General features: G+C 39.7%; 1 long non-coding RNA gene across 1 annotated transcript in view; it reads left to right on the top strand.

The window, feature by feature from the left end:
- The first annotated feature begins 1,439 nt into the window (after positions 1-1,439).
- The window catches only part of LOC134297451 (uncharacterized), a 46,593-nt gene continuing 22,256 nt past the window's right edge, over positions 1,440-25,776 (top strand). Inside the window, exons 1-2 of the long non-coding RNA XR_010004206.1 lie at positions 1,440-1,563; positions 22,529-22,579. This is a non-coding gene — a long non-coding RNA (uncharacterized LOC134297451). The remainder of the gene's footprint in view (positions 1,564-22,528; positions 22,580-25,776) is intronic.

A 25,776-nucleotide genomic window follows, 5' to 3' on the forward strand; every position in this document is an offset into this window, starting at 1 on the left:
CAACAAACAGAGGAATTGATCAGCAACTGAGGAGAATTCGCCATGATTTATAGGAGTTGTAGGGACTGGGATGTATAGTTCACCTGCAATCTAAGAGCACTCTGAACCCCACCAATGATGGACCTGGAACTAACTTGGTACACAGAACCAACATGGCCAAATTTGCATACTGGCGGGGTTTGGGGGTGATTTGACAACCAGGAGTTATAGTTCACCCATATTTAAAGAACACTGAACCCATCCGATGACAGGTCTAGACCAAACTTGGCACACAAATTCCACATGGCCAACTGGAAACACTAGTGAACTGGGGGTGATTGACCTTTAACTCTGGGACTTAAAGTTCATCTTATTCCGTGAGCCCTCTGAATCCCACTAATGATGGATCTGGACCAAACTTGGCACACAGACCCAACACTGCCAACTTGGGGTGATTGACCTTGGCATCAGAGAATTAAAGTTGACCCATATTCAGAGAACACTGAACCCAGCAAGTGACAGATCTGGACCAAACTTGGCACTCAGACCCAACATGGTCAATTGTGAATACTCAAGTACAAGTAATGCACAGATATCTATAAGTATACAAAGAAACAAAGTATGTATATATGTCTCTTTACAATATCTTCAAGAGAAATAACATCATGAACTATAGCCTTCAATTAATACATAAAACCTACTTGAAAGTATATCTCATGAAGTTCTTTTATAAGGTACAGCATATTCCTAAACATCTGTGGAAAAAGTTCATACCCAATCTTAAGTTCCCACACAGGGATATTATCAGTCATAAAGAAAAGAATTGGAGAGACAAACATGTCTGTAGTGATCCTGAAACTGTATACAAATGATAAAACTGTTTCAAGCAGTAGCTTTGGTAAGAGTTTCATATAAAACTTCTTCAGGTAGTCTATTCTGTCTTTCTTTAAGTAGCTGTTACTTCAATGTTGTATGGAGTAGACGTACTTCCTCAACACTAAACAAAGGAATGAAACAATATAAATACAATAGATATACAAAAGCACCCTAAATAAACAAATGCTTTGTGGAGGGCAAACACTTCTCTACTTATGTTTCTGCAAGTAACATTGGCTCTGTTTTGATGTTCTAATACGAGCAAAAGCAATCATACACTGATAGCAGTTAAATAGAGTATACTTGTTACAGCAGGTATAGTCTATTTTATCATTAAGTCCTTGAGGGAATAATTTTTTAACTTAAAAATCCAGTATGTTTCTTTCTAAGTGAGATATCTCTTAACATCCATGTGTAGTCTAGGAACTTTTTCTAAAGCACAAAATGTAAAGCTGTAGCATTAAAATCATTTTATGTGTGTGTCAACTGCAAAATAAGATGCATGAAGCTGATTGGTTGAGCCATGTCTGGAGAGCTGGTAAGCCTGGGAGTTTTTGATACTGTTGCAGTTTTGTTCAGGCTTGAGCTAAACAGGTGCAGTGACAGTTGGAAGAAAGAAGCAGAGAGAGAAACACGATTTTGAAGTGTGCTTTGCTTCATGAGCTGCTGGAAGGAATTGATCCACATGGACAAAAGAAAGGACATTATGTGAGTTGGTGCAACTGAGCACATTATAATATATTGTTCTGGTTTTAAGAAGAATAAACCATTTGTTCTTTATTGTTCACCTGCATGTCACATATCTTCTTTCTCTGGCAAAGCAGTGTGTGGACTACACATTTTGATTTTTCATTACATCAAATCTCCCCCCCCCTCTCCTATATATATATATATATATATATATAGAGAGAGAGAGAGAGAGAGAGAGTTTTACAACTACAAAGAGCCTTTTGAAGGCAACTGTAAGGCTGCTGTGGCCCTCAGTGAAAATAAGTTTGACATCCCTGGGCTATAGTAACAAATTTACAAGGTCATTCTCCATTTCATAATTGATTGTGAACCAAGTTCTCATTTCATTCAGATCCAGATCCGGTTAATTATTCAACTTCTTGTGACTGCTGTCTTTTCTTCTCACTAACTTTCTTGCAATGTGTCCACTGGATGGGTATCATAGAAGGCTTCCCTGTGGCTTTTAAAGTTCTTCATCTTCCAAAGAAACTTGAATTCTTAAACTGTGGCATCATACCATACATCAGTGTCACTGGGAAATTGACTATACAGTAGAGTCTCACTTATCCAACATAAACGGGCCGGTAGAATGTTGGATAAGCGAATATGTTGGATAATAAGGAGGGATTAAGGAAAAGCCTATTAAACATCAAGTTAGGTTATGATTTTACAAATTAAGCACCAAAACATCATGTTATACAATAAATTTGACATAAAAAGTGGTTCAATGCGCAGTAATGCTACATAGTAATTACTGTATTTACGAATTTAGCACCAAAATATCACGATGTATTGAAAACATTGACTAAAAAAGTGTGTTGGATAATCCAGAACGTTGGATAAGTGGGACTCTAATAAACATTTATGTAATCAGTAATTTTTTGTAGCAACTGCTATTTTACCTTATCCATTCAGCATGACTTTAAAATGATGCAATGGGTAACTCATAGCCAACCAATCATCTAGCACTGGGGAAACAAGTAGCCATCAGAACCATCTTTACACACACATATTTCAGATTATACAAGTGGGCATCCAATTTGTAGATCTTTACATATTTGTATTTTTCATCCCCCCCCCCCCAAATAAACACAATGAAATACTTTTTTGGGTATTTCATCAATCCATGTTCCATAAGTACAATAAGCCTTTTTTTTTTTAGAATCTGTAGTTTACATTCACATGTGTTATATGCCTGGTATGTGTTATATTTCTATGACATACATGTATATAAGTCTCAGGATTGATTGGGCTAGAGGTTGCCCGACAAGATGGGACAATTATGTTAGCCATACTGAAGTTATGCTTTTGCCTCTGCTTTATAATAAATCTATCAAATGAAGTGACCTTTTCATTTAATTCTTTAGGCAGCTTCTCCAAGATCTTTGCTCACTGGCAAAGGAATAATCCATAACAGTTCAATGAATTGCCCACACCAACCAGATGATGCTTTGAACTGTGCCATGCCTTCAGTCACTGAATGTTTTTGTTCTTTTGCCATCTGAAATGCTTTTATCTGAATGCTAGGTTGAGTCACAATGTAGCCATTTTATCTGCATTCAGTGACCTAGGCATTTTAATCCCTTTCAATTTCATCAAAAGATACAGGTTTGTGACACAGAAATTTCTTAGACTTCAGCACTTTTTGTAGGAAAGCTTGATTTCACTGGTTCCTTCTAAGTTGTCCATTGATGCCAGGTTCTTTTGCAGCTACACAATTATCAGATCCCTTTTCACATTCAATAAATCTTAGTTTGAATTATGTTGGGCAAAAAGTTTCATTTTCTTTGCAGAACTCATTTTGCAGTGAACAAGAACTACTTTTTTCTATTTTGAACTATTTATCAACAGGATGGATGATGGGCTTATGCCTGGATTTACATCATGACCACTGCATCTATGGAACTGATATCCACGGTTTCATTGATCTACATCTGAAAAAACATGTTCTCTCTGCTTATGACACGATTTAAAAAAACCTGTTATCCACAGTTTTGCATATCAAGACAAAGTTGCTGCTGCTGCTTAGTCGTTTAGTTGTCTCCGACTCTTCGTGACCTCATGAACCAGTCCACGCCAGAGCTCCTTGTTGGCCGTCACCACCCCCAGTTCCTTCAAGGTCAACCCAGTCACTTCAAGGATACCGTCCATCCATCTTGCCCTTGGTCAGCCTCTCTTCCATTTTCCTTCCATTTTCCCCAGCATCGTGATCTTTTCCAGGCTTTCCTGTCTCCTCATGATGTGTCCAAAATCCTTCAGCTTTGCCTCTAAATCAACACAAAGTACATGAACTTATCTCATACGGATATGGAGGTCAGATTAAATTGTCATATTATGCAGATGGACCCAAAGGTTTTCTATTCTGAAATATGGCTACCACTACAGATACAGTGGCATACTGGTACTGTGGAGATACTAGTGCAATGGTTATACTGGTTAAGTGGTATGAAGTGGTATGAAATATATTCTCATGAATTAAGCATGAGAATATATGGTAATCTGTTAGCACAGAGAAAAATAAAAGTGCGGCTCATTGCATTCTATCTAATTTAAAGTAGATGTGCTTGATAATGTTGTGTTTGAAAAAAAGTATCAAATTTGCAATTTAATGGAAACAGTTAATGTTACAACTATACAGGGAATATGTTGTTGGGAATGTCTGTTTTCCTGATGTTTTGCTATTTACATTTTACTAAAAATGTTTTATATTATGATTATCATTTATTTATTTTTATCCCACTTTCCTTCCATGGGTGGGACTCAAATAACCCTCATATCTCATCTCCCTTTATTCACCTGCGGTTTACTTCCACCTTTCCCCTCTTGTTCTGGAATGCTTTCAAAATGAAAGGAAATATATAAGTAAATAAAAGTAAATTAAATAGAAAATGCCAGTAAATAATACCAGTGGAACAAAAGCCACAAAAGCTAAAGGCCAGAATGAGCTCAAGCTTGCTTGTCAAGTTAAAAATAAGAAAATAAGAAGTTAAAAATAAGAAAAATGAGCTATATTCAGATTAAAGAATAAACTGTTCACAGAAAAGGAAGGTATAAGGAAATAGCAGGGTCATTGTGTAGAAGGCTGAGCTGTTCATTGTCTTCTTTGTCCCAGTCTTCTCCCAACTAACAAAAATAGAATAGGTCATGAAATAAGAGATTAGGTAAAGATATAATATTCTTTTACTACTTTGGATGAATATTATTCATCCAAGACTGGATAAAATGGTTTCAAGAGTACTAAAGGAATTTGCAGATATAATATAAAGCCACTGTCAATACTCTAAGAATTTGTGGAGAAGAGCAGAGGAGATTGGAGGAGGGCAAATGAGACAAGAAAGAGGACCCAAGCACCCACCAATCAGTCAACCTCACATCAATCTCAGGAAGGATTCTAGTACTGATAATAATGCAGTCAGTCATGCATCCACTCAGAAACTAATGCTGTGTTTACTAAGAGGCAGGTGGATTTCTCAAAAGTAAGCCACACCAAACTTTTTATCTTCCCCCTTTCTACTACAGACTAACTGTATTTGGGGGGGGGGGTAGTCTCTCAGAGATTTAGATCTATATTCAAAAAATAGGATGATTGCAGCACAAAATAATAACAACAACAACAACAACAACAACAACAACTGCAAAAGGCCACCCTACAGGGGTCTGTGGGCATCATCCAAAAATACATCACACAGTCCTAGACACTTGGGAAGTGTTCAACTTGTGATTTTGTGATATGAAATCCAGCATATCTATCTTGTTTGCTGTGTCATACAACAACAACAACAACAACTTTATATGTATTCCACCCTATCTCCCCAAGGGACTCAGGGCAGATTCCAGCATACAACGGCAAACATTCAGTGCCTCCATAACAAACAAATACTGACATAAAATCCCAGAGAAACCCCACATATGAAAATAACATTAAGACCTAACATCAAATTAAAACCTAACATCAGTAAATTACACCTAACATCAATAAATTAAACTACACCTAGTCAAACGAAATTATATAATAACATAAAATCTAAACAAACATCCACATTAATTTACAACAGTTAACTAGAGTTCACAAAACATTGTGGTTTGGTTATGTACTCAAATGATGTTGTTAGGACTGAAGGTTTTGCAGCTGTACAGCATATTTAGAAGCAAGGCATTGAAAATCATATAGGTGTACCTATTTTTTTAACAAACAAAAGCATTATTTTTTCAGGAGTTGTAATTTCTCCACCTTCATATTTTCTCACAAGAAGGGCTTTAGCAGTTTTCAGACATTCGTTTTTTCTCTCTATGTATCTAGCCATAAATCTAGCGGTATGTGATAAACAATCCCATTCTGGTGAGAACATGTGGCATATCACATGATCCAGTATACAATGTACAAAACAAGAACAAAGTATGGTTTAAAAGCATGACAGGACCTATAATCCTGATATTTACAGTTTTAGGCTAGCCACTTATCAAGAGATGCTGGACTAGATTTGTATTTGATCCTATCCAGCAGACGTTTTATCATGTTCCATCATAGAATTTGAAGGGACTCCAAAAGCCCTATGAGAACAAATCCACATCTAGAATAATAACAACAACAACAACAACAACAACAACAACAACTTTATTTTTATATCCCACCTCTATCTCCCCAAAAGGGACTCAGGGCGGCTTACATGGGGCCAAGCCCGAATAAAAACAATAGCAATATAAAACACAACAATAGACAAAAGACATGCACAAATATAAAAATTTGAACATTAGCCAATAAAAACAAATGACAAGAACTAATAAAAACATGGATTAAAACGGAGAGGTTGTAAAAGTAGACTGGGTAAGGTGCATCATATAAATATTGTAAACACAAGGTGACTGATAAAGTGCTGCAAATTCTTGGAAGTGCAAATTGGGATGGGAATAGACCCTGTGTCTATAACAAGTTGACAAAGGTAAAAAGTGCAAACCAGTACATAGAAGGCGTAGAGCTCCCCCCCCCCCCCCCCCCCCGCCAAGGTCCACCTGCCTCCACTGTTGAGCAGCTCTTGTTGTCAGGATGTTTTTCCTAATTTTTAGGTAGAAACCTTTTTCTTTTAACCTGAACCCGTTAGTTCATGTCCTAGTTTTTGGAACTGCAGAAAATAAATTTTCTGCATCTTTTACATGCTAGCCCTTCAGATATTCAAAAATGGCTGTCTTTTCTCTAGGCTGAGCATACTCAGCCTCTCAAATGTTACACATAGACTGTGGCTTCTAGACCTTTAACCATTTTGGTCACCTTCCTTCAGACATGTGACAACTTGCTGGTCATTTTCACAATTTGTGGTGTTCAAAGTACTGCAGTGAGGTTTGTACAAAGCACAATTTCTTCTCTTTCTTAGGACAACCCTGAAAAAATGAGACCAGACACATGAGATTGGATGAAATAAGGGCCACTTTATTTGACATATTAACTATTTAAGATTAAAACCTGGACAACATGCTAGAGAGGGAGAGCAACCTGACTGGAGTCTAAAGACCTGAGTCAAAACCTCCCAACACTCCCCTTGTCAAAAATACTTGACCTTGAGAACAATCCAAATTATTTCGATATTTCGTACCCAAGACTGTCATACTTTGGAATGCAGGTCTAGGGAACATCCCTATCCTCAAGTCCTAGAACTCAAAAAGGGAGAGCCAACAGACACAAATGGTGACAAAGTATACACCAATTCCCCCCCCCCCAAAAAAAACTATTTAAAGACACCACTCTGAGTCAATTCACTGACAGGTAGTATGGAGTTGGCAAAAAAAAAAAACCCTCTGAAGAGGGGGGGAAATTTCTACCCAGCTCCAATAGGCAACAATATGAAACTTATACTGCACCAAAGATGAGTTGAAAAAAAGCAGAAAGAGTTTCAAAAGAGGGCTCTCACAGCATAGAAAACCCCTTACCCCACCCCTGCCTTGTCATGCTGGGCACTTCTAGACAGGCATTTATCCCAGGAACATTAGCGTTTTCTGGAGTGTGTGTCCAGATGTTATCCCGGAACTTTCCAGGAGAACACCTGGATACTGTCACCCTCTCCCGAAGAGCCCCCCAAACCGCTTTGAAAAGTAAGAAAAAACGTACCTTGCCTCCATTAGTGGTCTGAGAGCTCTCCTGGCGTGTAGTAATGATGTGCCAGGAGAGCGGTGGGGGGAGGGGAGGAGCGACCCCCCGCTCTCCTGGCACATCATTGCTACACGCCAGGAGAGCTCTCAGACCACTAATGGAGGCAAGGTAAGTTTTTTCTTACTTTTCAAAGCAGTTTGGGGGGCTTTTTGGGAGGGGGTAGGTGTCCTTGTGGTTTTCCTGGCTAATTTAGTCTGGAAAACCGCAAGACAGCTATCAGGACTGCATTCCAGACAATGGAAGTAGTGAGTTTATCCTGCACCTTTCTGGAAGGCACGGAATAAACCCACTATCAAATTAATTCGTCACAAACCAGGGTTTTTCTGGTTTGTGGTGAATTAATTTGTGGTTTCCACAAACATCATCTGGACAGCCCCTTTTTTGATGCGGGAAGACCTGCATTAAAGGTGTTGTCTGGAACCACCCTGATACGCAGATGTTTTAATCCTGGTCTCTATCTAGAAAGGCCACCAAAGACACCCCCTCACCGGGAGCAGCCATGGATATTCAGTCTTGATACAAAAAGTTTTGAAGAAACATTTTCAAAACCACAAATAGTATAACTACTGCTTTTTATTCACTTTATGATTTTTTAAAAAACTGAAACAATGTTATTCCTACATTTAGATAATTATATAGTGAGTTACAAATAATGTTCATTTAAGTGAAATGGAAGTGAATTCTTAGACATCTTGATTTCAATGGGAAGCTGAGGATGCAATACAACAGAAATTAACACTTTTCATTCCCATGAATCCTTTTTCTTTTGAATCTGCTCATTTTACCTGCAGCTTTTTTTCTCCCAGCAGGAGTCACTATTAACCAAAGCTGTACTTCCTTTCCCCCCCAAGACATTTCATAATGTATATTTGCAAATACTTTTTGAAGTAGAAGTTTGATAAACTTCAAAGGTGGCACTCTCTGCCTAGGGAAAGAAAGAAAGAAAATGCATGTAGAGGAAATAATGCTACTACAATAAAGTTTGCTGTTATCTATAAGTACAAAGAGGCCATGCTCTAGCTAAATGTATAACTTGCAACACTGTGTTAAGCTAAAGTAAGAGTTACAGAGAAGTCTGAAACAAAACTGATTCTTGAAAAAAGTTGTTTAAAAATACTGTTACCGAATACTGATACACAAGCAAATCAAATCATGTTAATGTTTACAAATATGCAGTGAACTTCTGTGGTCAAAAATGTGCATATCTCTCCTATTGAAACATCAGAATAAGTGGTGTGTGTGTGTGTGCGTGTGTGTGTGAACGAGCATGCACCTTCAAGTTGCTGTCAACTTATGGCAACCCTGTGGATTCATAGGGTTTTCTTAGGTAAGGGATACTTAAAGGTGGTTTTGTCAGTTCAATCCTCTGAAATATAGCCTATAGTACCTGGAATTCATTGACAGTCACTGAAACAAGTACTAAGGACCTCATCACATTGAGGCCCAAAAGCGTATTCTCTGTACTTCTCGACACCGCTGGCATGCTTCCAGCACGGAGTCTCCCAGGGTCCATCAAATGAGACAGGGCTACGACTGGTGGGGCTCCGCAGTATGCCAGCAGCACAAAGAAGTGGAGCCCAGCTGAGCTGGGTGTACACCCGACTCATCATCAAAGAAACTGGGGAGGAAGGGGGGAAGCTGGGGACAGTGGGGAAATGTCATGGGAAGGGATCCCACAATCACCAATGGTAAGGGGATGAAGCCTTATGCTGCTCCATGGATTTCCCCGCTTCCAAGATCATACAGTGCCTTTAAAGGATATTGCAGTCAACATCCTTGTAAAGAATATCCTTCTATTTCATGTTCTATTCTATTTCATGAATGTTTGCTAGAAAATATATGACCTTTTGAAAGTTAAGCACTGTCTGAAGTACTTTTAACTAGGGAGTTATCCACATGCTTAAAGCTTCCACTAGGTTTATCAACTATGATCTTTGTCAATTTGGAGACTAACAATGCAGTAAATACTCTTGTGAAGATGTTTCCTCTACTTTATCTTGCATTACATTATTACCTTACCCCAGTAGTAAGTGCACTTACAGACCTTAAAGTTTCCATGGAAACACATGATCTATTAGAAGTTAAGCACTATTTGTGTTAGGTTTAACCAGAGTGGTACATTTAATTATATATGTGCTTAAATCTCCCACCGATTTTATTGGCTATACTCACAACAGTCATCTACCAGATGTGCATTATTAGCTAGATATACGTCATGTGAAAATAGGTTTTGTGTACATGGGTCCTCTTTCCAGTTTGAAATAGCATTTTTCGAAAGACAAAATTTGACTTAAATATCTGCTGATCAGTTGCTCAAGAAAAGTCGCAAGCTGCTGGAGACAATTCACACAAAACTGTTTATCAGCTGAATTTTAATCTTTGAAAAGAGCTCACCATGTATACCCCTAGCTCTTTTACATCAACTCTGTAGGATTCAAGTATTTAACTCTGATTGCTTCATACACATTACTAATAACAGTTAGCAACACACAGTAAATACAAAACAGTCTTTAAAGGACCTTAAATCAATATTGTTATTGAATTTGTGTCTTGCGAATTCAGGAACTTACACATAAGTATATTTATGATTTCCAAATATATTGATTTAATGAATTGGTCTAATTAAGCTAATTATTTTACTGTCAATGCCATCTAGCAATGAATTTTAGCCACTGAAAATGCTAAAGTTCAGAGTAAAGACTGGATCGATGAAACACATTTAGTGGTAGCAGGCAGTAAATCAACCAACAGAGGTAGAAAAGAAAAATCTACTTTTAACCATTCACGACACTTCAACGTTAGATGGTGAATCATAAACAATTCTAGGATTTGATTAATTAAGCTTGATTTTTTTTAGCTGGATTGGCTACTGTCATGAAGCCGGCAAAGAGTGCCTTGATTTTTTTGCCTTGAAATTAATTGCTCTCCATAATACCTAGTAACATACTTCAGATCAGTGACCTTCAGCAAGATAACTACTATCAATTCATTACAGCCAAGTTGAAACTTAATAATAAACATTGCAAAGAAAGAATAATTTTCATACAAACTAAAACTGTCTTTTAAAAAAAAATGCATTGAACTGGGTTACTCTGAGCCTTTCGGGCTGTATGGCCATGTTCCAGACGTTTTCTCTCCTGACGTTTCGCCCACGTCTATGGCAGGCATCCTCAGAAGTTGCGGGGTCTGTTGGAAACTAGTCAGGGGAGGTTTAGATATCTGTGGAAGAACGAGGATGGGAGAAAGAACTCTTGTCTGTTGGAGGCAGGTGTGGATGTTGTAATTAATCACCTTGATTAGCATTTGATGGCCCTGTGGCCTCAAGGCCTGGCTTCTTCCTTTGTTTGGAGGTGTTAGCTGTCCCTGATTGTTTCATGTCTGGAATTGCTTTGTTTACTGTTCTGATTTTTAGTATACTGGTAGCCAGATTTTGTTCATTTTCATGGTTTCCTCCTTTCTGTTGAAATTATCCACAGATTGTGGATTTCAATGGCTTCTCTGTGTAAACTGACGTGGTCCAACATGGTAGTTGTTAGAGAGGTCTAGCATTTCTGTCTTCTCAAATAATATGCTGTGTCCAGGTTGGTTCATCAAGTGCCCTACTATGGCTGACTTCTCTGGTTGAACAAAATCTGCATTGAATTCTCTACTGGTAAGCCCCATTGCACAAGTGTATCTGGGAAAATTCACCAGAAAACACTTCTATATTATAAATTATGGATTCAATCCCTGGTTTTTTTAAAAAAGAAAGTAGATGCTTGGTACAGTCACTGATGAAGAATCATGTTTGTTTAGCAGTTAGTGTGTAGCTCTACGTGGAGTATAAACTTAAATTATTCTAAGCATATGCTGAATAAATTAAATCTAGACAGTTTAACTATATAAACTCATATATAACCACTGAATTGTGCCCAAACCTTTGTTTTTTTCTATTACAAAATTATATATATCTTTTAACATTTGCATATATAGAAATAAACAAGTAAGGACAGGTAATAACAATCAGTTCTTTATTTCAGAAAAAAAACAAGGATGTAAATTATTTGTGTCCTTGTTCTTTCAACATTATTTAGACACTGTAAAGAGTACCCCAAAATACTAAGTTGCATACCATGTAAATATATATGTTCTACAATGATCATTCTACCATATGATTATATTCTGATTAAAAATCAACCAATACTACTTCTAGAATCAGGGCATACCAAACTAAAGAGAGAAAGATAGCATAATGTAGGGCCTTTCCACACAGCCATATAACTTAGAATATTAAGGCAGATAATTCACAATATCTGCTTTGAACTGGATTATCTGAGTCTACACTGCCATATAATCCAGTTCAATGTGGATTTTACAGCTGTGTGGAAGGGGCCGTAGTGGTTTGAGCACTGGACTACAACTCTGCTGACCAGGATCCAATTTCCATTCAATCATGGAAGCCCATTAGCAAGTCACATACTCTCTGCCTATGAGGAAGGTAAAAACAAACTTCCCTTTTAGCAAATCTAGCCAAGAAAACTTCCTAATAAATGGATGTTGGGATCACCATAAATTAGAAATGACTTAAAGTCAAACAACAACTACATACCAAAGAGATTCTGACTTGTATCTATTACCCAGTTTTCTAGATAAGTCTACCAAGAGGAGGTAAACAAGAATTCTCTCTCTTTTTCCTTCTATTATGTAGCACTGAGTCATCCAGTCATTCATCCCAAATGTATTACAAATTAAGGAGAACTAATTAATCTGAGATACAGAGAGGGAGCCAGAGGAAGAATCAATGCACACTCACGGACATCATAATGTTATGACAAGGATACAGGATATTGGCATATGACCATGGCTTGGCTTCTTGACTACAAGTAAGCCAGCTAAGGAAAGGTATTATTTCCTAGCATTTTAAAAAACAGAATTTGGGTTCTATGATATGCATTGTGTAAACTTTATTTTTAATTTAGCTTGACTTTCATGACTTAAGTAAATTTTTAAATTGAACTACAGCAGCTTTGTAAAAGTATAATGTATAAAGAAGTATAAAGAAGTGACAAATGGAGTGCCGCAGGGCTCCGTCCTGGGCCCGGTTCTGTTCAACATCTTTATTAACGACTTAGACGAAGGGTTAGAAGGCACGATCATCAAGTTTGCAGACGACACAAAACTGGGAGGGATAGCTAACACTCCAGAAGACAGGAGCAGAATTCAAAACGATCTTGACAGACTAGAGAGATGGACCGAAACTAACAAAATGAAGTTCAACAGGGACAAATGCAAGATACTTCATTTCGGCAGAAAAAATGGAAATCAAAGATACAGAATGGGGGACACCTGGCTTGACAGCAGTGTGTGCGAAAAAGACCTTGGACAACAAGTTAAACATGAGCCAACAATGTGATGCAGCAGCTAAAAAAGCCAATGGGATTCTGGCCTGCATCAATAGGGGTATAGCGTCTAGATCCAGGGAAGTCATGCTCCTCCTCTATTCTGCCTTGGTCAGACCACACCTGGAATACTGCGTCCAATTCTGGGCACCACAGTTGAAGGGAGATGTTGACAAGCTGGAAAGCGTCCAGAGGAGGGCGACTAAAATGATTAAGGGTCTGGAGAACAAGCCCTATGAGGAGCGGCTTAAAGAGCTTGGCATGTTTAGCCTGCAGAAGAGAAGGCTGAGAGGAGACACGATAGCCATGTACAAATACGTGAAGGGAAGTCATAGGGAGGAGGGAGCAAGCTTGTTTTCTGCTGCCCTGGAGACTAGGACACGGAACAATGGCTTCAAAGTACAGGAAAGGAGATTCCACCTGAACATCAGGAAGAACTTCCTCACTGTGAGGGCTGTTCGACAGTGGAACTCTCTCCCCCGGGCTGTGGTGGAGGCTCCTTCCTTGGAGGCTTTTAAGCAGAGGCTGGATGGCCATCTGTCGGGGGTGCTCTGAATGTGATTTCCTGCTTCTTGGCAGGGGGTTGGACTGGATGGCCCATGAGGTCTCTTCCAACTCTACTATTCTATGATTCTATGATTCTATAATGAACAGATTGGTTCTTTTCCTCCATGTAGACTCTCACAGCTATGACCTTAGAGATCCAGACTAACTACCTTGTCTCTGCTGGAATTGGTGCCACATTCATTAATGTTAGAGAAGAAAATTAATACTATCTTAATTATTCATAGGCAAGATGAATTATTATGTTGAATATCCTATGATATTCATATTAAGGCTTCAGATACTGGGGAGCCTTGTGATTTCACATATTATGTGATTCGCAAGATAGAAAGGAACTTAGCTTGTCCAAAAGAAAGGAAATGGTCCTTCTTGCCCAAATGGCATGAAGAATCTGATAACCCACCTACCCCCACCCCAATATTAGGCATTAGAAGAGATGGATGGAAAGATTATAATCAAATGCCCTGGAAGAATAATCCAGTAGTTATGTCCCTGTGAAAATTTTCCACCTAACGTGTTAAAAATTGACACTTGTATCAATATTTTCCAGTTTCCAGTATTATGCTTAGTCTTGTCCCCCCCCCCTTTTTAAAGGTAATATCTTCTATATGATATTGACAATTTCAGAAACAGAAAAGCTATGTACATGCAACCTTACCTTATTCTCATGATCAGCTGATTGGCTTTGAACAAGTTTTCATTCAGGAACTTGAAATTCCAGACTGCAACGAGGAAATTTACAAGTCTATTCCTATGAAGTTTGAAAGAAACTGATTTTTTTACTTCATGAGATAACAGATCTACAAACAAAAATGTTTTTTGTTCTGCAATAGTGAGACTGGATTATGATTTTAAAGTCTTTCCAACTATTATTGTCATAATTTCTATCAGTAAAAATGCTGACTATTCTCACAGACGGGATGTGCAGTTATGTATTACAAGCGCCTCTCAAAGTTCAACATTTCCACAATAAATATGGTCAGTTGGCCATGTTGATTGTGTGTTCTAGAGTTTGAAATTCAAAAAATGTCATTTTCCAGCTTCCAATATGGGTGCCTGTAGGACACGGTCAGCAGCTGTGCAAGCCTGATTTTCTGCTCCTTGACTCTTTGATTCTTTTTTATGTCTAAAAGTCCACTTATGCCTTTGAAAACTTAGGGAGGATGTTAATGAGTATTGGAGAAGGAGACTGCAAAATATGAATCACCACTTCCAGTAGCTTATGGGGAAGGAATCTTATCTCTCTTTTTTTGGCCAAAACCTAGAAAATCTGAAGAATTGAGGGCCACAAAAACAGACTTGGGGGTCACTTATAGCCCACGATTCCACTATCTATTCTTGCGTTGAATCTTTATCAGAAGGGGCTGGATTTTCCACTGCTGAAGCAGCACATTCCTTCCCCCTCCGTGCCAAAATATGTATCTAATCAATCAATCAATCTTTATTTCTTATACCCCGCCTCCATCTCCCCGAAGGGACTCGGGGCGGCATACATGGGGCGAAAGCCCGAGCAGATACAATAAGAAACATAAAGCACATCAAACAGCAAAAACTACACATAAATAAAAATAAACATTGACATAAAAATAATAAAAAACATTGGCAAAAACAGATAAAAATACAGATTAAAATACAGCCATAAAATCATCAAGGGCCCTTCCACACTGCCCCTATATCCCAGGATCTAATCCCAGATTATCTGTTTATCCCAGGTTATCTGGCAGTGGGGACTCGCATATTCCAGTTTAAAGCAGATAATCTGGGATCAGATCCTGGGATAAAGGGCGGCATGGAAGGGCCCTAAGTTCAACATCTTACTTCCTGCCATGAGAACAAATAACTTTTGCTCTCTCTTATGGGGACCAATCAAAGGAATGAGTTCTGTATTATGTATGTATCATTCTCAGGATACTTTCATAACCAAAATGGCACTATTATGCAAATGAGCATCAGCTGATTTGCAGGGAAAAAAATTGAAGGTAGATCCTAAAGAGGGAAGAACTCCAGAATAGTTTGATGAGGACTGAGTGTACTCAGCCATGACAAAATGCCGAATGGTTGTAGTGAGAGGAAGAGAATGGGGAAAAGAATGCCATATACTAGAAAAAGCATGACAGGCTGGTTAGATTTGTGAACGGCTACTATCTAAATACAATATTGTGTTCCTAGTCTCATTTTTGTTGCCAACAGGTTTGTAACTATTCTTTTATAAATAGCTATTTCCACCAAAATCAACTTTTTAAAACAGTGTCAGTTTAATCAAGGAAAATAAAACAATAATAAAGGTTCATATCCATCACATAGCCATCTTGGGCACCCCCCTCCCAAGAGTTGTCTATAATCTTCAAGACTTTCAGATGAAAACCAAGAATATCAAATAAGAACCAACAACATTTAGTTTCTCCAGGACTACTGAGTGATGACATTTATCACTGAACCTGCTATGGGGATAGAATTCTAGAAAATCTACACACATTTTGATTGTTTTAATGTCATTGGCGAGTCTCCCACTCACAAAAACTAGAACCAGGAAACATTACTTTTAAGACGATAATTTTTCTGTTGATCTGGACATGTTGGAACTTGTAGTCCAGCAAACAGCATTTCCAAGGTTTAATCAATACAGAACTTGCACATATATCATGGTGTGCCATGAGTCACACATGTGTGCATTAATTTTACTCCCCTTCATCATATCTTAAGATTTCTTCCAGCTTGCTGCAGGAGTGTCATTCATCTGCAAGAGAAACTAGGGCTGGAAGGATCTGAATAGATCTGCAATTTGAACACGTTTTGAATATAGAAAGTAGGTAAAGGTAAAGGTTTCCCCTGACATTAAGTCCAGTCATGACCGACTCTGGGGGTTGGTGCTCATCTCCATTTCTAAGCCGAAGAGCTGGCATTGTCCATAGACACCTCCAAGGTCATGTGGCTGGCATGACTGCATGAAGCGCCGTTACCTTCCCACCGGAGCGGTACCTATTGATCTACTCACATTTGCATGTTTTCGAACTGCTAGGTTGGCAGGAGCTGGGGCTAATAGCAGGCGCTCATTCCGCTCCCGGGATTTGAACTTGGGACCTTTTGGTCTGCAAGTTCAGCAGCTCAGCGCTTTAACACACTGTGCCACCAGGGGCCCATTATATAGAAAATACTTGACTTTAAATAAATTTGCTATTATCTATTTTTGCTTTAGAAACTTCAAAAGAAATGAAATTACATTCTCTTTTACCCTGCATTTATTTGGATACCAGAGTTTTAAGTTAAATGTTTCAAGGCACTTAATCCTTTCTATAAAAGACTATTAAATATTCCCATCATTTCTTTAATTAGCTAATTTTATAGAGAAGGGCAAAATATAAATACTTTGCTCTTTGTGCAGCCCCTTAGAAAAAGATGAAAAAAGCTCAATTTATCTATCTACCATGAAAATTCCAGATCATGTCTGAGAGTGTCATGCTTGAAATCCACAGGGCAAAGATGATAGAATGTATGGTTTAGCTACCAGATGATTCACTCCTCATCTTTATCAAAGAGACAGAATGCAGAAAGAACCTCACTTCATATCAGAGTTCTGAGTGTTGGCCTAAGCCATGGACAAGCAAGACCTTGCCACTATTTCTTGTGTCTTTCGTCACATAAACATAGTAAAAGTTCCTTTTATTCTATTTTTTATTGAATGAAGTTTTAAAAAGAATTTGTAAATATGTGTTTCCACCCTCGTCCCTTCAAATGACAATTAATTTAGGCAGTAAAGTTCAGGCACTATGCTAGAGGGAACTAACAATTCAAGAGCTCTGTTTCATACTATCATGTTTCACTATAGCAATTTATGCATTTTTCCCAATGAAGGAAATTAAAATTAACACTTCCCGAGCACAGAGATTTCCAGCATGTGAAGGTCTATCTTTTGTTGAGCTCTAGATAAATTCTGCATGTACTTTGGGGCTAAAATTAGCAGCATGTTCTCTTTTCTGTGCTGCTATTAATTTAACCAGCCTTAGGGTAGAAAACTGAAGGTAAGGTGGTGGACAGATGGAGCTCTCTGATCTCAGAGGCTTTATTCTGTTCAAAACCCTGCAGGGCTTTTGCTAACAGTCTGATTTTAACTCATTTTCTACTTTCATGGGGTTTGTTTGTGATTTTTTCCTTAATTAAAAAAACAACATTCCATTATAAGCAAAAGTAAGGATGAATTAGAGCCCTTCCACACAGCCGTATAACCCAAAATATCAATGCAAATAATCCACAATATCTGTTTTGAACTGGGTTATCTGAGTTCACACTACCATATAATCCAGCTGTGTGGAAGGGGCCCTAGATAAGGTTGGAAGTGCATCTAAATTTCTTTTCAAGTTGAATTTTTCCTCCATGCCCAGTATCATATCTCATTATGTCCCTTTAGTCTTGTTTTGAAGCCAGATTTCTTAACTGGAGTGAGGGGCAACCACAGAATCTTTTGCCTATCTGAAAAGAATCAGACATTAGCAAGAATGTTCCTGAGATTTTATAGTAGCATATACAGTTTTTATATGATTGTATAAGGAGGTAATTAGCACCTCTTTGTGCAATAATTTTATTTGGCAACATAATGACTACTAGGCAGCACCTGCCACAGCTTGCCCCAACCTAAAACCCACGTGTCTGGCAGGAAAATATCCTCAAACAAACCACTTTCATCCTCTCTCTAGTACTCTGACTTCCACACATCTACACTGGAGAAACTTTATACTTTACCAACTGCAGACAGGATCTGCAGAAGGAATGCTCGTAAAATGAGTGGTAGCTAGCACAAGGAAAAGTAGGAAGTTCTGAAAATCACCTCTCACAGAGAAAACATCTATTGGATCATAGTCGTCCATCAGTGAAAGGATGCAAAGGTCCAGTGTGGTAGTAATGCCTTACGAGGGCAGGTAGCAGAAAAGAGGATTGCCATCAGCAAACACAATAGTTAGAGTGAGTATTTAAACTCTTAACAGCATAGCCATTAGCACTATACTCTTAAAGAATTTTGTCTTTATTTTATAAGCTTCCATGTCAAACTTCTATCCTTTTTAAGCATTTAATTTGCAATATGCATCTAAATTGAAGGACATGCCAAGAACAAAAAATGAGAAAAACATAGATACAAAGTTCCAAGAATCTAAGAAACACGATGACTAGCCACCAGTGATTATCTTCCAGTGATAGCTTACAAAGGAATTCACATATACAATTGAAAATATAGCACAGATTTCATGTAAGCATTTTCCTACAGAGAGAAATCCAATCATTTGATGATTTATTACTGATTAAAGACTAACAGAAGACTTCAGCAATGGGCTTCTTGTCTCCTATGATTATTTAAATTTACTTATAGATGGCATGCATTTATTAGACTTAGATTTTATAACCTTATTATTTCACATAAAACAGGTACAAATACACATCATAATATCACAGCTTTTCTTTCTAAACCAGCTATCATTTTAAGGTTGAGTAGGGATTGCGAATTCTTTGTTCCTGTAAACCACCTGTTTTCCAATCTATTCTTTTCCACCAGACTGCTAAAGCCAGTTTTACCCACCTTTTGTTCTCTCATACATGCCAAATTCCTCTATTAATGCCCACTATTGGAAGTGGGAGGATCCATTTAATGGTTCTCCTTAAGCCAATGCATCTGGGAAAGAGCCTTAGCATTTGTTAGTAGACATCTCTGAATTGGAGTCACCACGTAATTTACAAAAACATTACAATAAAAGCAATGGCAGCAAATTTATTTACAAGACAATTAACAAATTTGCATGACCTAATCATATCACAACATTGGAAAATGATAGCATTTTTGCCACACCATTGAACAATAGTCTGCATTATTAAAGATAGACACATCTTGTTCCAGCAAATAAATACTATATACCTAAATGCCACATGCCATAAAATATAAATAATATTTTAAAAAGAAACATTCAGCATGGTAACTTGCAAAAGGCAGATCTCCACATCATCACACATTGTCTGGAAACCTGCAGTGAACTGTGTTGGTGGTGGCAGGAGGAAAATGGCCATGGGTGCGGCAGAAGGAAGTAAGGCACTGTAGAAATAGGCTGCCCAATGCCAGTGAGATATGGTCTGCCTTCCCTTAGCAGTACTACATACCTGTACCTGCATGGCAAATGGCACTGTGGGGTAAACAATTTATGACCTTGAGGGATAACAGACAGAGATAGTTGCATGTGGAACAGTGTACCACGCGCTCTGCATGATTCTCAGGTTAAATATATATTCTCTTTATTCTGTTCTGTATATAAAGCAAGTTAAACAACCACTTGATAAATCCGATGGTGTACTGTACTCTGTTCCATTAAAATTTATGCTGCAATTAATTTGCCACTCTTTAAGGTACAGAGATTCTTTTTCTGTTTTTGCTTCAAGTGTCTAATATGTCTATCCATCTGTCAATGACTGTTTAAACAAGGCCTACCTAAATGAAAGGAGATGATGAAAATTCCAGATCTTTTCTTCAAACATACTATAAAACCCATATCTGACTTTCAAATATACAGTATACAAAGCAAAACAAGATAAAATATAATCAAAATAAACTTACCCTGGAGATTTAGCAGAAGGATATGAACTCTGTTTCCTTCTTCTTTCTGCTCACAGAAAAAGAGAACAATCAGAACGAAATTATCGTGGTGTTTAGACAGGAACTCAGACTTGTTTACATGTATGTCTCAAGCATATATGTTCATATATGCTCATATATGATGGGTTTTTTTTTAAAAAAAGTGATATAATTCGCTTGAAATATTTATTTAGTTTATTTGTTCAAATTTTGTAACACAGAAACAGAGGCTTCCATGTACGTCTTCTGGATTTCTCATTGGCATCTCACAAAATTCATGAGTTCCTTGATGTTCAGTGTGGATGAGACAGAAAATAAAAGCAAACAAGTAATGGTTATATTTCATCATATTTATGGGCTATGAGAGAGTCATAAAGATAATATGACACTAATGCTGTGTCAAATATATAAATAAATAATAATTCCCATTTTGTCATCTTCATCCTACATGATATAAATGAAATAGTTTTTGGGAAGTAAGGGAATCCAATGTTGGTGACATTCTCCTATTTTACCTGCATTATGAAATTGTTATGTGCCTCTACTGTTTAATTGTATAATAATTTCTCTATAAGTCTGCAGCCTCTATAGTTTTCTACACTTTGATTGAAGTCCAAGATAAGTAGTTATCAGGAATTTTGCAGAACAGAAAATGTGGGAAGTTATGGAGGTTGCAGAGGTACGGAGAGATGTAAGATAGAAAGGAAAACCTCAGCCATCTTGAAATGAAACATGAGGCTGAAAACACCAATGGAGAAAATTCAGAAAGCACTCTGAGGAAACGGAAAACTGGAAGGAACCCCTATTTTCTAAGGGAATAATTGTATGTTGACGCAGTAGAAATAAGACTGGGCTCTTCAGTAATTCTCAGTCATTCTTTTATATCTTTCAGAACATATCAGCCACATACTCAACTAAAAATATGGAGACGTATGGATCTATGGATCTCCCACACATGAGGATTAATTGCCTTATTTTCAACACCATCATCTGCATTTTTATATTTGTGCAGCTAAATTCTCAATCAAGGATAAATCTTTTACATCTAAATCTGAGAATACAATTAAAGTCAAATAGAATACTGAGCAAGATTACATAACATGCAAAATAACAATCACTGAGAGTTAATCAGCCATTCAGTACATGAGATAATTGCATGCATTCACAAATTTGTCATGGAAGGGTTTGGGGGAAAAGATTGAACATTGCAGAAAATAGATAAATATAAAATGTTTGCTGCCAAATGGCAGGACTTGGTAAAGCAATTCTTTTGTCATTAGCATTGCATAGTGCTTTGCTCATTTCATTATCACATACACAACACAATTTCAAAATTTATCCCAGCTGGCAAGCTTTAGCACATTTTTTTCACACTTCACAACTTTTTTGAGGAAAAATCATTTGGTTTGTATAAAAAACTCTTGGTCTTATATAGAAACATTATTTGTGCTAATGTCATGATTTCAGCTAGGACTGGAGTTAGAGAGTCTGCTCTCTGTGATGTAATCTAAACCAGATAGGCCCCGACAGAGAAGCAAACTCACCAGGTTGAAAACAAATCACAGAGACTTATTATGATTTGACAAGCAATTTACTTCAAAAGGTACAAGCATAAGCATATAGAAAAGCACAAAACTTCTTATACAGTTCTGACAGCTATTCAAACCTCCCACTCCCTCCCCTGATTGGCTGAAAAAGAGGTTGACCAGGTTCCGTGTTGGGAAAGGAATTACTCCACCACAATGTTCTTTTCATATTTTATACTGCTGTCTTTGTGAATAGTCAAGACTAAGTAATTTTGGGTTCAGAAATGAAATTGTCGACATGATTTTTAAAGATTTAACAATTAATCCCACTATCTTACTCATATATCAAATTTATTACTTTGCTCTCCTCTTTCTAGAAAGCTAACAAGGTATCTATATCTATCTATTGATGATGATGTGATAAGATTCTGATTTAAATATTGTGCCTCTGCAATCAGTGAAAGCAAATATTTGTCTCATATGAATGAAAATGAATTACCGTATATACTCGAGTATAAGCCGACCCGAATATAAGCCGAGGCACCTAATTTTACCACAAAAAACTGGGATAACTTATTGACTCGAGTATAAGCCGAGGGTGGGAAATGCAACAGCTATGGGTAAATTTCAAAATAAAAATAGATACCAATAAAATTTCATTAATCGAGGCATCAGTAGGTTAAATGTTTTTGAGTATTTACCATATTTCTTTTCTTTTCTTTTTTAGGGGGAAAGGAGAGAAAGAAAGAAGAAAAGAAAAAGAAAAGAAAAAGAGGAGGTGAAGGGGGGCAGCTTCAACGGGGATAGGGGTAGGATTCGGGGGGGGGTAGGAAGTACTGGGATAACATCGGCCAAAGGGACATAGAAAATTAAGAAATAGAGGAAAATGGAAAAAGGGTTTGGGGGGGGAATAAAAATGACTTCCGAGTCCTGTCCGACGAGTGTATTCCACTTTTCCATGTTTCTTGCATACTGTCTCCATTTGATTCTTCGGGATCCTTCGATTTGTTGTCTTCTCCGGATTGGTGTGGGTGGCCTCTTTTTTTATATATTGCTAATATAAATCAGCATAAACGCAATTACAATGTTATTATTCCTTTTTTTTTTAAATTGCACTTTGATCGTATATATTTATTTCCCAATCTCTTAACTAATTATATATATATATATTTTCTTCGTGTACTCTGTGAATTCACACTAATGGAGAAGCTGCGCCTGCGCAGGTTCCGACGGAAACTCTTCCAAGCTGAAGTTCAAATTTTGGCGGTAACCACGCCCCCCTTCCCAAGGGGCATATAAGGCAGCCCCAGGCGCCCGCTCTCCAGTTCCTTTTTTTCCGCCGCAAGGTTCACTTCGGACTCTTCGCATGTCTACTACTCGTTTCAAGCGCTGCACGCAGTGTGCTGCTAAAATTCCTGATTCGGACGGCCACGCCAAGTGCCTCTTCTGTCTTGGCGAGGCTCATGTGGTCGGTACCTGCCGTTTCTGCCTAGCTCTCACAGCTCAGGCCAGGAAGAACAGAGCCGCTAGGCTTAGAGCGGCGCTCTACGAAAGATCTCTCGCGCCAGAACCGACTCCGTCGACATCGGGTGCGTCGTCTTCTTCAGCCCTGAGAGCAATGTCGGCGCCAACAGCCAAGCCTCCGACAACTAAAGCCTCTTCGGTCTCGTCCAGGGCGTCCAGGACTTCCAGGACTGCTAAACCGGCAAAACCGCCGTGTACTGTGACGACGGCTACTGTATCGACCCGTTCCGGCAAGGTGGGGCCTTCCTCGACGTCGAGCTCTCTGGCTTCGGTGACGTCGATCCGCTCTCGTATCGGCTCCCCGCCTTCCTCCTCTGCCATTAAGATAGCCTTTAAGAGGGCTCACGAGGAGTCTCGTCGAGCGCAATCTGACTCAGCTGTGGTTCCTCCCACACCTGGCAAGTCCTTGAGGGTTGCATCCAAGCAACCGCCGACAAAAAGACGGCTGACTCAGCGCTCCTCCTCCTCGGCCTCCTCAAGGAGAGACCCGCTGTCCTCCTCGGCTACCTCCTCGAGAAGGTCTTCTCCTATCGTGCCAGCCCAGAGGCCTAGAGACGTTTCTCAATCTCCGTTGCACCCCCTATCCGACGGGGAGCTGCAGGACTCACCCCACCACTCTACCCAAACGGTGGTCAGGGTGCCGGTACCGGAGCCGCCTGCGCCGCCTCACTCTTCGCGCCAACAGCTCTTCCCTCCCACCTCGACACCGGAGCGTGGTAGACAAACGGCTCGCCTGGCTCGGGCGGCCCAGGCCTCAGCCTCTAAGGATTCTCGGCTCCCGGCACTCTCTTCTCGCGAGGCCATGCCTCCCCCTGAGACTGTGCTTTCTTCTCCCCCTCAGTCCCCCCAAGGGCCTGAGGAGGAAGATGCTGACATTGACCGCCCAGACTCTGTTCTCTCTGCTTCGGTAGTCTCTCTCGGTCTCGACCTCTCTCCTCCTCACGATGCGTATGAGGCGGACCCGCCTTCTCCTACTGACAATATTCGTGCTTTCTCTGATCAAATGGTCAGAATGGCCGACGCCCTGGGTTTGGAGATCAAACAGACTTCCAAGGCAGTGTCTGATCCAGTCTTCAAAAGGGTGCAGGCCCAAGCTCCGCCGGCCACGCTACTCCCCTTCCTGCCTTATCTCTTGGATGTTATCCAGGCCTCCTGGAAAACCCCTTCCTCCATTCCTCCGACCTCGAAGAGGATCGAGACTTGGTACCGTACCGACGATGATACCTTGGAGTGGCTCAAACACCACCCCGACCCCAACTCCCTGGTCGTCAAGGCCTCTCAATCCTCAGGTCATCAGTCGAACACTCCGGCCGACAGAGAAGGGAAGCGCTTCGACGCCGTGGGTCGAAAACTTTACTCTGGAGCCCTTTTGCTTTGCCGGATGGCGAACTATGCAGCCTGCATGGGCGCCTACCAACAAATTATCTGGGAGAAGGCACAGCCCTTCTTCACTAAGCTGTCGGACGAAGACCGCTCCGTCCTTACTACCCTCCAACAGGAAGCTGACTCGCTTGCCCACCACCAAATACAGATGGCGAAGCATACAGGCGATACTGCGGGCAAGATGATTGCTCACGCGATATCCATCCGTCGTCACGCCTGGCTGAGGTCTTCGGGTCTCTCTTCATCTTCCAGACAGGTCATTGAGGACCTTCCCTTTGATGCACTCGGACTATTTAATTCCGGTACCGACGACAAGCTCAAGTCTAATCATGACTTTAAAATTCTTGCGTCTAAATGTGGCGACCAACCGCAACCACAGCGCACCCGCTGGTTCCCTCACCGCTTCCGCCGCTTCCCGCCACAATCTTTCCGACACCATTCTTTCAAGCGGCCCTCGGGCTCGAACAATCAAAGCCATCACCAACCTCGTCGGGGACCTCATCCGCAAAAGCAACGCGGTCGTACCACCCCCGCTCCTCCGCAGGCTAACCGGCGTGCCTGACGCCATCCCCTTCCAAAGCTCCTCGTCCGCTACCGATGTAGAGCCCACGCTACCTCGACCCTCCTGTGCCTTCGCCGACCGCCTGGCCCCCTTTTACAGTCGGTGGGAATCCATTACTTCAGATGCATGGGTTCTTCGCATTGTCCAAGACGGCTACGCCTTAGAGTTCACAGAGCTCCCACCTACAGGTCGCATTCTCTGTTCAACTCCTTCTCCAGAGATTCTGGCCGAAATCGATGCCTTATTGGCCAAAGGGGCCATCCGTCCCTCCCCTCCCGAACTGGATCCTCTAAATTTCTTCTCCAGATACTTTACAGTCCCAAAAAGGGGGGGGCGGGCTACGCCCCATTCTGGACCTAAGGGCCCTCAATATATTCATTCGCCCTTCCAAATTCAGGATGGTCTCTATTGCCTCTATCCTCCCAATGCTGCAGCGGGGAGACTACTTTGCCTCCATAGACTTACGAGACGCCTACTTCCACGTGGCGATACGGGAGGCTCACAGA

Source organism: Anolis carolinensis, chromosome 3 (genome assembly GCF_035594765.1).
Source record: "Anolis carolinensis isolate JA03-04 chromosome 3, rAnoCar3.1.pri, whole genome shotgun sequence".
Classification (NCBI taxonomy): Eukaryota; Metazoa; Chordata; class Lepidosauria; order Squamata; family Dactyloidae; genus Anolis; species Anolis carolinensis.